At 41.0% G+C, this 14,902-nt stretch overlaps 1 protein-coding gene across 10 annotated transcripts in view; it reads right to left on the bottom strand.

Annotated features, from left to right (window-relative positions):
• The window catches only part of LDB2 (LIM domain binding 2), a 373,888-nt gene that overhangs the window by 221,269 nt on the left and 137,717 nt on the right, over nt 1-14,902 (bottom strand). The gene's annotated exons all lie outside the window — the stretch shown is intronic.

Below are 14,902 nucleotides of genomic sequence, written 5' to 3' on the forward strand. Positions count from 1 at the left end.
TTGGTGTCCTTTTACCTACAACAAGCTCTGGCTGGCGTAATGTGTAGTTAACAGAATTGAACTTATGTTCACAGGTTTGTCCATCCTGCTTCTAGATCCATGGGAGGAGAGGCCGCCAGAAAATGGCATTTTATAATCATAGATGGCTAAGGATTTGGAATTCTCTGTCAGAAAGGGTGGAGGAGAAACAACTGTCCCAAGGCCCTGAAGGGCAGTAACTACAGAGAGAGGATTCGGAACTCCACGTGGTCAGGCCCACTCCTCCCTTATTGACTAGTGAATACATTAAAAAGTAAAGGACAGGGGGGCCTGGGTGGCTTAGTGGGTTAAAGCCTCTGCCTTCGGCTCGGATCATGATCCCAGGGTCCTGGGATCGAGCCCCACATCAGGCTCTCCACTCAGCGGGGAGTCTGCTTCCTCCTCTCTCTCTCTCTGCCTGCCTCTCTGCCTACTTGTGATCTCTGTCTGTCAAATAAATAAACAAAATCTTAAAAAAAAAAAAAAAAAAAAAGTAAAGGACACTCATGGAATTTGACAGTCCACATCCTATTTTTTATATGTCTCATGTGCTCAAAACCCAACAGTCTTTTGAAAACCATGGAGAAGCTCCTTAAAGTCAAACCAAATCATTGATCATTTCCCCCCAAATACTTTGTTTGCCTCCCTTGGGATGGGCTTCTTTCACTCTGTTCCTTCCTCATTGACCCCTCACCTTTATCTCTGCCCACCCAAATGCTACACATTGTCTCTGCCATGCCTACCAACCCTTGCCCCTCTGCCAACAGGAAATAATTTCTCTTCTTGGGCTTCACTGGGCACTTTCCACTTGTTTGATGACGCTCGTCAGGAGGTCTTATATCGTAACTATGTACTTGTCTCATGTGCGTGGTAGGTAGATGCTAGGACGATCCCCAAGATACCACTCCCCAGTGTACACACCCTACATAATCCCCTCTGCTTGAGTGTGAGAAAGACATGTGACTGGGGTGAGGTACCACTTCATAACATGTTATATTAAATGGCAGAAGGACCGTGCAAATGTAAAGTCTCTAAGCAGATGAATTTTGTGTTCATCAAAAGGGAGAATGATGTCACCATGGGCCTTACCTGATTGGGTAAGCCCTTAAAGTCAGAGAGATTTGAAGAATTCTCTTGGCCTTGCAAGCATAAGGTGCCATGTTGTGCAAGGGACCACATGCCAAAAAAGAGTGGGAGGCTTCTAGGAGCTGAAAACATTCTCTAGTTAACAGCAAACAAGAAGGTAGGAACTTCCATCCTACCACTGCAATAAACTGAATTTTGTCAGCAACCCTGAGACTTAGATGGGACCATTGTCCCAAGTGACACCTTGAGTTCAGTGCTGTGAGACTCTGCACAGAGAATCCAGTTAACTAGGGCCTGGACTCCTAACCCACAGAAATTGTGAAATAATAAATGTATGTTGATCTAAGTGCCACATTTGTGGCAATTTGATATGCTGCAATAGAAAACTAGAACACTCATCAGGTAGGTTGCCTCCAATATTCTGTACATAATTACACTCAATGAATTTGTTGAGCCTTCCTATTATACTTGACTCCAAGAGATTCCAAAGATGATTCAAAGAACAAAATTATATATGTCCCCAGAAACCATGTGACTTCTAGATTATACCAACTAAAAAAGGCGGGTACGATTTTTAACTAGTCACTAAGTAGAGTCTTGTGTTTCATAAAGAATTGAGAGACATGAATTTGAATCCTGGGTCTGTCACTAACCAGCTGGATTCCCTTGCACAAGTCAAAGCCAAGTCAGCTTCTTGGTATGTTATCTATAATAGTCAATTATAATAATTACTTCCTGTTGATAAACTTCCATGTACTGGGGACTGTATATATATTATTTGCAAATACCATTATATCACTGCCAGAGAGGTATTATGTTCATTTTACAGATGAAAACAGTGAGGTTCATAGGAAAGGTCAGAGACCTTAGATATAACAATCAAGGTCACGTGGTTATTGCAGGACAACATTAATATTTGAAGCTTCTCTGTCTGCAACCTGGGTTATTTCTCTTTAAAGTGAGGGGTTATTTTGTTACTATAAAGTCCTCTTTAATCAGATCATCCTGGAAGCACAGCCTGAGTGTGCAGTTCGCATAGCACAAGGCAAAGAGAGGGCCCTTCTCCCTCGCACCTCAGAAGTGAGTCACATCTGAGTTCTGGCGCTGTAAACGTGTGCAGTCGGAGACAATGACAGAGACCCAGAGCCCAGGCAGGGAGACTGCATGGGTTTAAGAACTCATTTACTTAGAACAGTGGAAAAGGAAGTCAAGCGTGAACTTCTGAGCTTCAAAGATATTCTCAAGGCCCATTTGGGAATAAGCATAAATCTTCCAATTTATCCAAAGTTTAGCAAATTCACAATGACAAATGTAACAGTTCCTCTAAATGGAAGTTCATCTCTTGGCAGTTTTGAAGGCTTGGAGAAAATGCCAGCAACAAGGACTTGGAAGGAAATAAATCTTCAGATTCCCTGAAAACATAGATAGTTATTATGGAAGACATATGGAGGACCCCATACTGCGTTGAAAAAGAAAATTTATAAATGTCAGCTTCGTAGCGGCGATGTTGGAAGGATTTAAGCAATCTACACTTAACTATGATGAGAAAAATATGCTGGGGGAACGCTTTTGCCATGAAGAACTAATTATTCTTAACCTGTGCTGTTTCTGGGAGGAACCGATGAGAGAGAGACAGAAGGCTCCAGAATCCAGAACAAGGAATTAGAATTTCTTTTCACCCAACAGATAACATTTAAACATCTTCTACTGTTTAAAAAAAAGTTGCTGAGAAGCAGGATGGTAAGGACCACAATATGGGTGTCTAAGGCAGGAGAGCTGAGTTCTGAGTCTGGAGAGGCCTCATTTCTTCATCTCTACAGTATAAACAGTTAATACAACACCTGCTTCCAGGCGCATAGTGAGGCTGGAGGGAGACACTGCCATCCAGTCTTGCTTACCCAATATTAACCACAGACTTCCTCTCTGTCCCTTACAGCAGCAGGCATGGAGGCTACAGAGAAGAGTAAAACATTGTCCTCTCCCTCTATGAGCTTACAGATGGTTCTGATTTATGAGAGAATTTTATAAACTGCAAAGCATTATCAGAATGCTTGTCATTTTAACTCATTAACCAATCCAGGAGATTACTGCTGGACACATTTGAAAAACATCAACACAAGAATCCACTAAGTATTTAACTTTTCTCTTTTGTTTAATGATATCATAGCAAGAATTACGTATTTGAGAATAAAAATTGGAATCTGTATCTTTTTCAACAAAACCACGGCTAACATTGGAAAGTTTTTGTTTTTATTAATACTACTATTTCCTTTCCAAAAAGAAAGAAGTAATAAATAAAATTGCAATTCAAAACCAGGGAAAGTAGGGAGAGAAAAGGTATCACGAGCACTCCTTGTTTTCCTGGGGAGGGGTCATCTTCCCTTCTCTTCCTGAAGGTTCTGAATGGAGATGGTGCCAATTAAACCATGCCCTGGTTGGCAGCAAAGCCCAGAGCTAAGAATGGGAAGAACAGAGGAAATGCCAACTGTCAAGAGATACAAAGGGATCTCAGGAAAGATACGACAAACATCTAATGAGAAATACACAACTTTTTAGAACTTCCGTAACTAATGTCGATGAGGCAATATTGAAGACGAGCCTGGATTTAATAAATCTTAAAATTTCCACAGCTGGGCCCGCTTGCACAGGGCTGGTGGACCATTTTCTTAAATAAGGCATGGCGCTGGTCTGACACTAGTTTAACAAGGTAATTATCGAGTGAAAAATAGCCGCCGCACTGCTGTGAACCTGAATAATAACTCTCATAATTACTGATTTGGGGGCCCATCTTTTTTAAATAAAAAAAATAGATCTCTAAGTACTAAAGCATTTTATAGGAAATACATGTGGGTACAGTGTCTAGAAGTATGGAGCACTATTAAGGATATCATTAGCAGTTTATTTACATAATCCATCAAACACCATTTATCATTTCTGTCATGGTTCTATTGAAGAGAAGCAAATAAGCACAGGGACTTGAAGGTACTTTACGTAGGGAAGCTTGGAAAAGTTGATTGTGACCAAATTTTGTAAGGCCTAAAAGTTGGACATTCCTAAATACCTCAACTGAAAAGTGAAGCAACATAGCTGACTTTATCAAATGCTTGTATGCTTTCATAAACAGGACACGACACACATTTCCAGAGGAAATTTTACGTGGACAAAAGTAACTTTCAGGTAACTAACTTCCATTTTTGAACAATTTTCACACTTGTCTTAATTCTGAAACACAGACACAAATGGTCATTCTTTCACTGAGAACTACCTGAAATGGTTGATTTTTCCTGGAATGTGAGAGCAGCACAGAGGTATCTTGTGCATCTGTGAAGAAACACCCTCCTGCATATTTCTGACTAGGCTTGCCTCCTAATTCTAATCTGGAAGAACTCTTCTGGTTTTTCTTTGCCCTCAATGTAAACTAACCCATCCTAGCATAGCAAATAATGTATTTTTCAAAGTAAAACACCAACAATAAAATTGTAAATAAGATTATTTAAAGGTAGGATGAAGTCAGACATCGGTACTTCCAGAAAAGTTTGTAAACATAGTATAAAGCTAGGGGCGCCTGGGTGGCACAGTGGGTTAAAGTCTCTGCCTTTGGCTCAGGTCATGATCCCAGGGTCCTGGGATCGAGCTCCCTCCTCTCAGCGGGGAGCCTGCTTCCCTCTCTCTCTGCCTGCCTCTCTGCCTACTTGTGATCTCTGTCTGTCAAATAAATAAATAAAATCTTTAAAAAACTAGTATAAAGTTCTATTTGCTCTAGATAAAATGGAGAACTTGTCTCATAAAAAGGGAGTAGTTTTATTAGCATGTTCCCAAGTCCCCTTTCTTACTCTTTCTACAGATCTTCAAAATGATTCTGAACCTCAATTATTGTCAGTTTGAAGTCTTCCTGCGTTATCGAAAAGCCAAAGACACATGTTGCACCATGGAAGTTCTCATCCAAGAGGAGATTAAAGACAGCACCAATTAGGAAAGCACAAACTTCACAAAAATAAATAACTACATCATGATTCTCTTGGACTGATAATAAAAGCAAAATACATGAAAGCACCAAATTCTACAAGCTCCTGAATTCAAATACTCTAACATGACTAACTTGATTAAACAATAAATATTCAAACACACCACAATGGGTGATTTCATCATGGAGACTTTCTTAATGAAATTCACCTGAACATCACTTAATACAGTTGGTAGATAATGCCAATTTAACCCGACCACAACAAATGCTTTATTTTACTTCACTTGCATAAACAAGGTGCATCTACAACATGAAAACACAACACAAAATTTAAGATTAAGCTATACATTGACTTGTGGGGACGATGCCCCAGATAAGCTCACCCCACTAAACAAGATCACAGATCAGAATTACAAAAGGAAATGCTGCACGCATCTCAGCTTAGCACTGGTTTTCCAAATGTTTTATGTTTAAAAGTCATACCAATATTGCATTTTGAATAGAGTCTAAAAATATAGTGGTAACCATTATTAAGAACAAGTTCATAAACAAAAGCAGAAGGCATCTATTTAAAAAGATCTGGTAAAGGCCTGCAAATAGTAAAGTCCTAGAAACAATAGTTCACCAGATCTTTATCACCTCCAAGACTCGAGATTTTGCTCATTCGTTTTCTTATTGCCAAGGCAGAGAAAGCGGACACATGGAAAGTCCTTGAGAAATGTTAAATAGAAAATAGGCATTTCAACTGAAATTAAATACATTAAGATTCATTCAGGAAGATTCATGTACCTAGTTAACTATTGTTGAGGACTACTTATTCTATGAAATTTGCTGGCACAATTGGACTTAATAGATTGGCAGATTAACCAAGTGGTGCAATTACTATCCCATGGGCCAAAGCACTAAAGGAAAAAAAAAAAAAATCACTCTTGGTATTGTGGGTTTGGTAGATGAGATCTTAATTTGGTGTTTAAAATGTGAGTCTCAAATCTTTGTTCTGTTTGTGGTTAAATTTCCAAATTGCTCTGTGACATTTCTGTTACTTCCTAATACAAAATGAGTTGCTACAACTTGAGATTGTGATGGTGGAAACTTCTTAAAACAGGGGGGAAAGCATAGGTGCAATGATGTGTCTGTGGTCTAAATAATCAAACCGCTTGAGTAATATTTATACTATTGACCAGCACTACGTCATTCATTCAGTCCACAAAAATTTCTGAAAGCCTTATATTTCCAAGGTGTTGTGGCAAGACGTTTTCTGTCATGGCTGTAGAAAATAAAGAGTCTCAGAAGATTAGAAAGAAGTCTTTGCCAGCCTGAGTCTTTTGTCTCTAAAGTATATTTGGTCACTCCCTTCTCAATGCCTCATGGTACTTTGCCAGCCCGACTCTTCCAGTGTTGATGTCATTGCATTAAATTGTGTTGTTTGTATGTCTCTCCCTTGTTTAACTGTAAGCTCCTTTAAGGCAGGCAATCAGGCAGTCACCACACCCATGTGTGTATGCTGAGCACCTGCACAAATGCTGGTGTAGGCAACTGTGGAATGCTTGCAATGGGGACTTTGGATTTAAATTCAGGGAGTCTTCAGCCTGCACTCCCACGCTCTGTTGAGTTGTTTCATTCTATATAGGTGGGGCTGGTGAGTATAGCTGCTGAACACAGAGGTAAGACCACTGTGAATAACAGGGCCAGGTAAATCTTTTAGAAGTTGTTTTCATATGATGGGTCATGCTTACATCCCACTGCATCTACTCTGGAATAAACAAGATTTCATATCTGAGAATGGACTGGGTTCTTTCAAATAGGGCTCCCAGATTTAAGAAAGAAAAACACAGGATTTTAGATAAATGACAAATAATTTTAGAGCATAAATATGTTCCAAGCATTGCATTTGTATACTTACATTTTATCTAGCAACCCTATCTTAAAAGGATGAGTAAATTGGAAGTAAAGAGGATTGAGTGAGACATTTCTCAATAATTTTTTGTTGGGCAGAACATTTATTTTCTTCATCCCTCAGATAATAAATACCACCAGCACCACCTGCCATTGTGATAATGAAAAAAAAAAAAAAAAAGCCACATTTGTCCTGTTACTCACTATGGTGTATTACCATCTTGGTTTGAGAACCATAGGAAAGACATAGGGATAGGAATGCATTCTATGAAGCCAAGAGTCAAGAAATGCATGTGCCAGGATCCCATGGATACCATAGTCACACAGTCTCAAAAACAACTATATAATGTCCATTTCCTGACTAATACCCCATTCAGGACTCCCAAATAAATTCTTATGGGCAATCAGAGAGGCCTGACATGCTCAAATCTGTGTATCTGACAATGAATTTTAACCCCTGAGAAAAGATCCAACAATCATCCCAGATTTCTTAACAGTTTGACATATAAAGGGAAAATTAAAAGTCACCATCCTAAAGACCAATTATAAATATGATAATAATTATATATTTAACTTGTATGGCACTTTAAATTTATTCAAAGCACTTTTCTGTCCATTATCTCGTGTGACCATTAGTGTGCTATTTTTTAGTGATGAGAGAATGGAATGTCTGCTCAATCTATTGCTACAGCCAATTTGCAACTTTTGATATCATCCATTTGAAACCACAAATGGGAAGACATTCAGTCTCCTTTTTCCCTTTCAGAAGTCTGTCAGTTGTGAGCTTTCTCTTAAGTCTTTTTTTATAGCTAGCCCTAGATTTTGTATTAATGTCACATGAATATTTTCTTTTTGAGCTACTTAGTTGATTATGTTAACTTAAGGTAAGAGTCTTAAATAGAACGAAATCAAAAGTAAATGAAAAAATTTGTGATGAACTGCCTTCCTTTCAAAAACTGTTTGCTTCTTTATGACAATGTCTGGCAAATAGCAGAAACTTGTTGAGTTCTGAATGAATGAATCAAGGAATGAATACAGGTGCAAATGAACTTCTAATGAAAGTCTGCTTTCGTCCTAACTTAATTTACTCCAAATCTTGCCAGCCTAATGAAGACTGCCATTTAAAAGGGTCACACAAGAAAATCACAACTTCAGAGGCTAGAGCCACCCAGAAACCATTTAATGCCACTCCATGCAAAGGAAATCTTCCCCTCCCCCCAGAATCATCTGAGACAAAGACATCTATGTCAGGATGCAACAAAGATGCCACAATCATCTGGTAATTAACAATCATGCCCTACTCTGAATAGGTGCATTCTTTCCTCTAAGATACACTTCCTAATGCAAAGTCCATTTCCTTTCATCTGGTCATCAGTAAACAAAATATGGAGCATATAAGTGCCTAGCACAGTGGCTGGCACTCAATAAGTGTTTAACAGCTCCTTGTTCCCTGAGCAAAATAGAGAGTGGAAACCTCACCCTTTTTTGAACAGGACATCATTATAATAGTTTGGGACTTGTTCATTTATTTTTTTAAGAGAAATTTTATTTACTTATTGTACAGAGAGAGAGAGATCCCAAGCAGGCAGACCAGCAGGCAGAGAGGGGGAAGCAGGCTCCCCGCTGAGCAGAGAGCCCTATGCAGGGCTTGGTCCCAGGACCCTGAGATCATGACCTGAGCCGAAGGCAGCGGCTTAACCCACTGAGCCACCCAGGCACCCCGGGACTCGTTTAAATTGCCATCTTCGTCTTTAAATTCTTAAGGTTCCTATATAGAAAGAAGACGGGTCTGATTTGTCCAAATCCTGAGTTCTCCCTGCTATGTGCCAACTGACTGGATGAGTAGTAGGAATTATCCTCTATTTTAATTCCATGTATTTATTCATGCAATAAGTATTTTCCATGGGCAGCACTCGGCAAAGGTTACATGTTATTTAATCTTATTTAATCTTCACACGTACCCTCTGATGTTGGCATTATTATTATCTTAATGCTGCATATGAGGAAATTGAGGTTAAGACAGTTTAAGCAACATGCCTCATGTCCTTCGCATGCCTACCTCACACAGCCGTACTGGAACAAAAGCTCCAAATGAATCTGCATGGATCCAAAGACCATAATTTTGATCTTTACCTTCATCATTTTTTAAACAACTGAGGAGTTCTCAGAGAAACAAAGTTGCTTTACAGAGGAAGATCTCAAGGGCCAGCTGGCACTTGTCTCTTGAGAAAGCATAGGGTCTTTTGGCACCAGCAACACTAACCTGGGCCTCTTCATATCTGGGTGAATTCTATAGAGGCCTTGTTCATAGAAAAGAAACGCATGGATCGGAGCCTTGTAAACCCCTTCTCCCCATGTGCTGCAGTGCACCTTTCTGCATGTAACTTTTTTAAACAGCCACATTTGTGCCAAGCAGTTACTATATGCCGTGTCAAAACACCTATGCATATATTCAAGGAGTGATTTTCCCAGAAATACATTTTTAATCATGCAATATGATATTAGAGAAAGAGAAAGTTAGGGAGGGGGAGAAATGCTTTCAGAATTCCTATATAGCAAGCACTATAAAAACACAGCTGGATGACGTGAGCCAATAAAAAGCAGGAGAAAAATAGTAACCAGAGATAGTGAAGCTACTTGAGGCTCATAGAATTTCTCTACCTTAGGGGGACACATCCAAATACACAACACATAAAAACACATATTACAAGACAAAATTGAAGAACTTCGTCAATATCGCAATGCTCTCAGAGCTTTCAGGAAAAAAGGGATGTGAGGAAGCAAATGTTAAGGAAAAACAGCAAGTATAGGAATGGCTCTACTGAGGGGCCGATGGGCAGTGCTTCACAGAATCAGATGGGACCAGATGACTGAGGACAACAGAAGAAAATAAGGGCATGGGGTGGGGGGTGATATGTCCTAAGACAATTTTCTTTTTTTGTTGTTGAGTGAAATGTCCCCCCAGCCCCCAGCAATTACAGAGAAAAAAACATCAGTCTTGGACTAATGTGACTGTGTAAATGTGTAGTCTCGCGAGAACTCTTTAGTCCAGACAGAATATGGAAGTCAAGATGAAATAAGTATATGATCAAAAACTACTGGATCCACCAACCCAAAATTACAAACAACAGTTAAAGGATTCATGACAGATGGCTCAGTTGGTTAACTGTCCAACTCTTGATTTCAGCTCAGGTCATGATCTCAGGGCCATGAGATCAAGCCTCTCATCCAGCTCCATGCTCATCAGGGAGTCTGCTGGAGATTGCCCCCCCCACCCCGCCCCGCTCCTCCTCCTGCTCATGCTCACTCTCACTCTCTCTAAAAAAAATAAATTAAAAAGAAAAAAAATTTCTAATGGATGAATGATAATTTTTTCTGAATTGTCCTAGATCTCAATCTGGAGTCAGAAATGCACACAGTAGAATTCAATCAAACAGTATCTATTTAAGGAGCATTTTCAAAGTGCTGGAAACTCTGCTGAACCTTATAAACATCATCTCAACAAGCCCTGCCTTTTTGGGTGAGGTCACTGATCCTCACCAAGTACACAAGTAGTAAAAGACAAACCCAGGTTGGAGCTCAGGTCTCAGACCCCAAGCCCCTGACTGAAGCCTTTTCCCTGAAAAGCAGGCCAATGGGCAGCGCCCTGAAACAAGATGGCTTTCTAGCAGTTATATTATTTTTTAACCTTAATTTCCAAGGCAATGCCAACCTAGACATAGTTTAGTGTTTGGAGTCTTCAGTCTCTCAAAGTACAAAGCCTCACACATTCTCAATCACCTTCTGCTGTCTCTTCTCCTGCTGAACATAACCTATGCACCAGAAACAACAGGGAGTTTCTGAGGAAAGCCTGTGAGAACACAAATCTCTTCTGTGCTGGATTTCACTAGAAACCGCCCAAGAGAGGGTGTGTGTGACTCCCAGCCAAAGAGCGAGTCTTTGCAGCAAGTTCTGCACATGGAGCCCACTTGAAAAACTTCTCCACGACACAGAAGCTACGAGAATGCATTGTTACCAATAGTAATCATCAGTGCTGCCTACCGCATGCTTCAAATGGTCTGAGGCTCTCTGACTGTTCTATCTCACTTAATTTTCACACAAGCCAGTGACGGTATTATGACATCTTGCGGAGGAGGAAATGGAAGTTCTGTTTATGAATCAAAGCACAAATTAACATTCAAACATGTTTGCTACATGGTGCAACCCCGGGTCCTACCCAACGTCATGGGATTCAGGAGAACTTTCTCCTGGCATCTCTCCCAGCAAAGAGAGATCTCCTGAATGAACCACATCTTTCCTACAGATGAAGAACATGGCCAGTGTGAACCTGGACACAGCCTGGGTCTCCTGGGGGGTTACCTGTACCATCTCCCAAAGAAAGCGTGTTTGTGATGGTCACAGAAGGAGAGAGTGATATAGGACACCATTCCTTTACATGCTCAAAAAGGAGCAGAGAACTAGAAGTACTTGCTTGAGGCTCACAATGAGCAATCAACTTAAAAATGATCACTTTTGTACAAGATAGGAAAGGCAACAGCAGATCATGCTGGACTTAGCCTTATAAAGTAAACATACCCAGGGCATGAGAATGTCATCCCTCTGCTCCTCTTTGCCTTCTATGTCAAGGAAGCCTTGGTAATTATTTGTGGCTTCTGTTCCTTGAAATGTGTGAATTGACAAATCCATATCTTCCCCTTTAGCTATGGGGTGATAGAGACATGAGATGGGGTAGGGAAAGGAGGGTGTCCTGGCTTTGACTTTGGAGTCAGCCAACCTGAAACCCAATGACTCACTGCTGGACTCACTGGACCAAGTTCCAAGTTTTCAGAAAGGATGCTTTTCAGCTCCAACTGTCTTTAACTACTGATCTGCTGACAAAGAGGGAATGACCTGTCTCAGGTCTCTTCCCCACTTGAGATTCCATGCATGCAGGGAGAAAACTACCTCTTCAAACTGCCCACTTCTCTAGCTGCTAAAGAAACACCTTCCTGATGCTTGCACCAGGTAGGGACGCATAGCTCAATTTCATGGCCTGCTAACCTTGTCTACCTGTCACCATGCAACACCAACCTCACCCCCTGTCTTCCAGGAAGACATCAGCAGTCTCCATCTGTTCCCGTCATATTCCACCTGGGGAGGGAGTTACCCTCCCGCCAGTCAGGAGGGGAAAGGGCTTGGGGACTGGACTGATGATCAATATGGAGGAGTTTTCTGAAAGAGAAGCTGTATGCTGCCTCCGAAAGCATAATTATTTCCTGAATTATTATATTGCTGGTTCCCCCTTCTAGCTTAAAGTAGATCAGACCTTATCCTAGAGCTTCTCTGAAAACACCAGCAGAGCACTATAGATTATGTTCTTCCCACTTTAGAAAGTCTCATGATTTAGGTCAAGGAATTGTTTTGCCAACATTCTGTTTGGTGTTATAAACTTTTCTCCAAATGTCCATTATTCATTCAATCATCCATCCAACAAATATTTATTGAGCACCTATTGTGTACAACTTCCTGTATGAATCCGAGAATTCAGCAATAAATAATAGAAAGCTCGTGTTCACACGGAGATGACATTCTAATAGGATGGTGACAGACACCAAGTAAATAAGCCAACACATATTATAGGATTTACTGTAGCTTAGAGATAAGATATCTTAGAGCCAGACAGACCCTGTAAACACATAGAGATGGGGAGAGAAAAGGAAGGAAAAAAAATTTTTTTCTAGAAGAGACTAAAAAAACTCCATCTGACATATTTCTTGGTACCTAAGATAAATGTAATTTGGGGAAATTCTTCGCATAGAGAAATGGAATAGCCATGTCTTGTTTTCCTTTCGCAGAAATCCAGGGCTGTCAACTCCCCAGGAAGTCTCGAGGAAGAGCTGTAGCCTGCTGCCCAACACTGGCAGGTGTTTTCACAGCCTGGCACCCACTGCCTGGACTGCGAACGGGTTAAGGTGTCAGCGCCAGAGCTGGGAGCACTGCATAAACAGTGCGTCAGGCGTTCTAAGCATGCTTCCTCTTCCCTGTCTCCCCGTCCTGTGCTGTCAATCACCTGTCACTTGCCCACACATCAGCAGCATTGTGCACATCACCAGGCTGTCAGCAAAGCAGCTGATGAGACTCGGCTCCAAACTGTCAATCATCTTTGCTTCTCTTCTCTGCTCGAGAAATATTTTGGCTCACAGAAACAAAGAAACCTGGACAACAATGGCTTATAGTCAGGCGTTTACTCTTGTGCATGGGTATAAGTAAGATCTTAAATCGGTGCTGATCGTGCTTTACCCTCAAATGGTGCTGGGGTTGGGGGCTGGGCAGAAGGAAGACTGAAACCTTGTTGCGTTAGTATGATGTACTTTAAAACTGTAATTCTAGTTCCCTGAGCAGATCCTGATGGATTCACAAAGCAAACACAAAAACAAAAAACAAGCAAACCTCCCAAAACAAAAAAACAAAACGAAATTAAACAAAGAAACCCACAAGAACATAAAACAATGATAACTGGAAGTTATCTGAGCTTGTGCCTCTCCAGAAAATAAGAAGGCTCAGAGGATGGATGACTGCGTGGTTCGAAATTATTCACCATTGATCAGGCAGGCTTTTGGAGAGAGAGTAATTGTTGGATTGCGGAGTTCATTTATCTCCCGGGACTTCTGAAACAGCGGCTTCTGCACCCGACTCTCCTATTCTCCAGGGCACGAGGCTGCTCAGGGGCACCCACACGCAGGAAAGCAAGTTCACTCTGTAGGACCCCCGTGAGCTAGGCTTGCCAGTGATTATGACGGGTGTCCTTATGTTGAATGCAAAGACATTCTAAACCAACCCACTGTCTGGCAGACCAGCAGCCCCTCTCGCCCAAAATACTTACCAGAAACATCCCGCACCCTTCAAAGCCTACAACAAAGACATCTAAAGAGATGTTCCTGGCAATGAGTTCCAATTGAGCAGCAAGTTCAAGTTGTCCTGATCTCCCCAGTTTGCCACTTGGGCAAAATCACCATGCATGTATTAGCATAATTAATCAGCTCATCATACGATAGATCCAAATACTACTAGGTTGTCCAAAGTCCTCTAAAGTTTAAAAAAAGGAAAAAACCTCTAGTGCCTTTGAAACATATTTAGCAACAATCAGACTTTTAATCATGTTTCTCATGAGCCTTATTATCTATCATTGCCCAATGCTCTGGATTGGCAGGTTCAGACACATGGTGGTTGGTTCCATCATCATCTCTGTGTTTGTGACATTTGGGATGTTTTACCCTCTGACAGATCCTTTCATACGTGCAAACTGATTTCTGAAAACACATCTCTTTCTGATCTAACCGGACATTAATTGGTTTTGTGCTGATGTTTCTATGTCTCTTGGTCTTATAGCACAACTAGCAAATCTGATCTCTGACAAGTTGGCTGAACCTAATCAGGACAAATCCGCTGCTACCCAGGTTGCCACAGGCAGTAATTTGAGGGTCTTTACAGAGTTATCCCTCGCTGGAAAGACAAGGGACTATAATTCTGTCAACACTAATCCAAAACTGTATGTTCAAGGCAGGAGTGGTCTCTCTCCCCGACCCCCAAGAAAAGATAGCACTTGTCAGATAAATACCTGAGATAATTGATAAGAAGAAATTAAGAGGCTGTGGCTGATGCAGTGACTATGAGAATTTCTTTCTTTCTTTCTTTCTTTCTTTCTTTCTTTCTTTCTTTTCTTTCTTTCTTTCTTTAAGGAACCTTCAGAAGTGTAACATTGGGTGTAAAGTGTCAGCTGTCAGGGATAAAGCAGGGTCACAGGGAAGAAGTGGATGGAAACCCCGCCATCCAGCTCCCACTTATCATTGGGTGACTTGGTTCATATTTGCCTCACTCGCTAAACAGACAGGTGCCTAAACATTCTCAGCCTCAAAGGAAAACTCTCTCAGCCGACTCAGGCTGCCACCCAGTGACAAA

The sequence above is a fragment of the Mustela putorius genome, unplaced genomic scaffold (assembly GCF_011764305.1).
Source record: "Mustela putorius furo isolate JIRA1106 unplaced genomic scaffold, ASM1176430v1.1 tig00000083_pilon_pilon_pilon, whole genome shotgun sequence".
In the NCBI taxonomy this organism is placed as follows: Eukaryota; Metazoa; Chordata; class Mammalia; order Carnivora; family Mustelidae; genus Mustela; species Mustela putorius.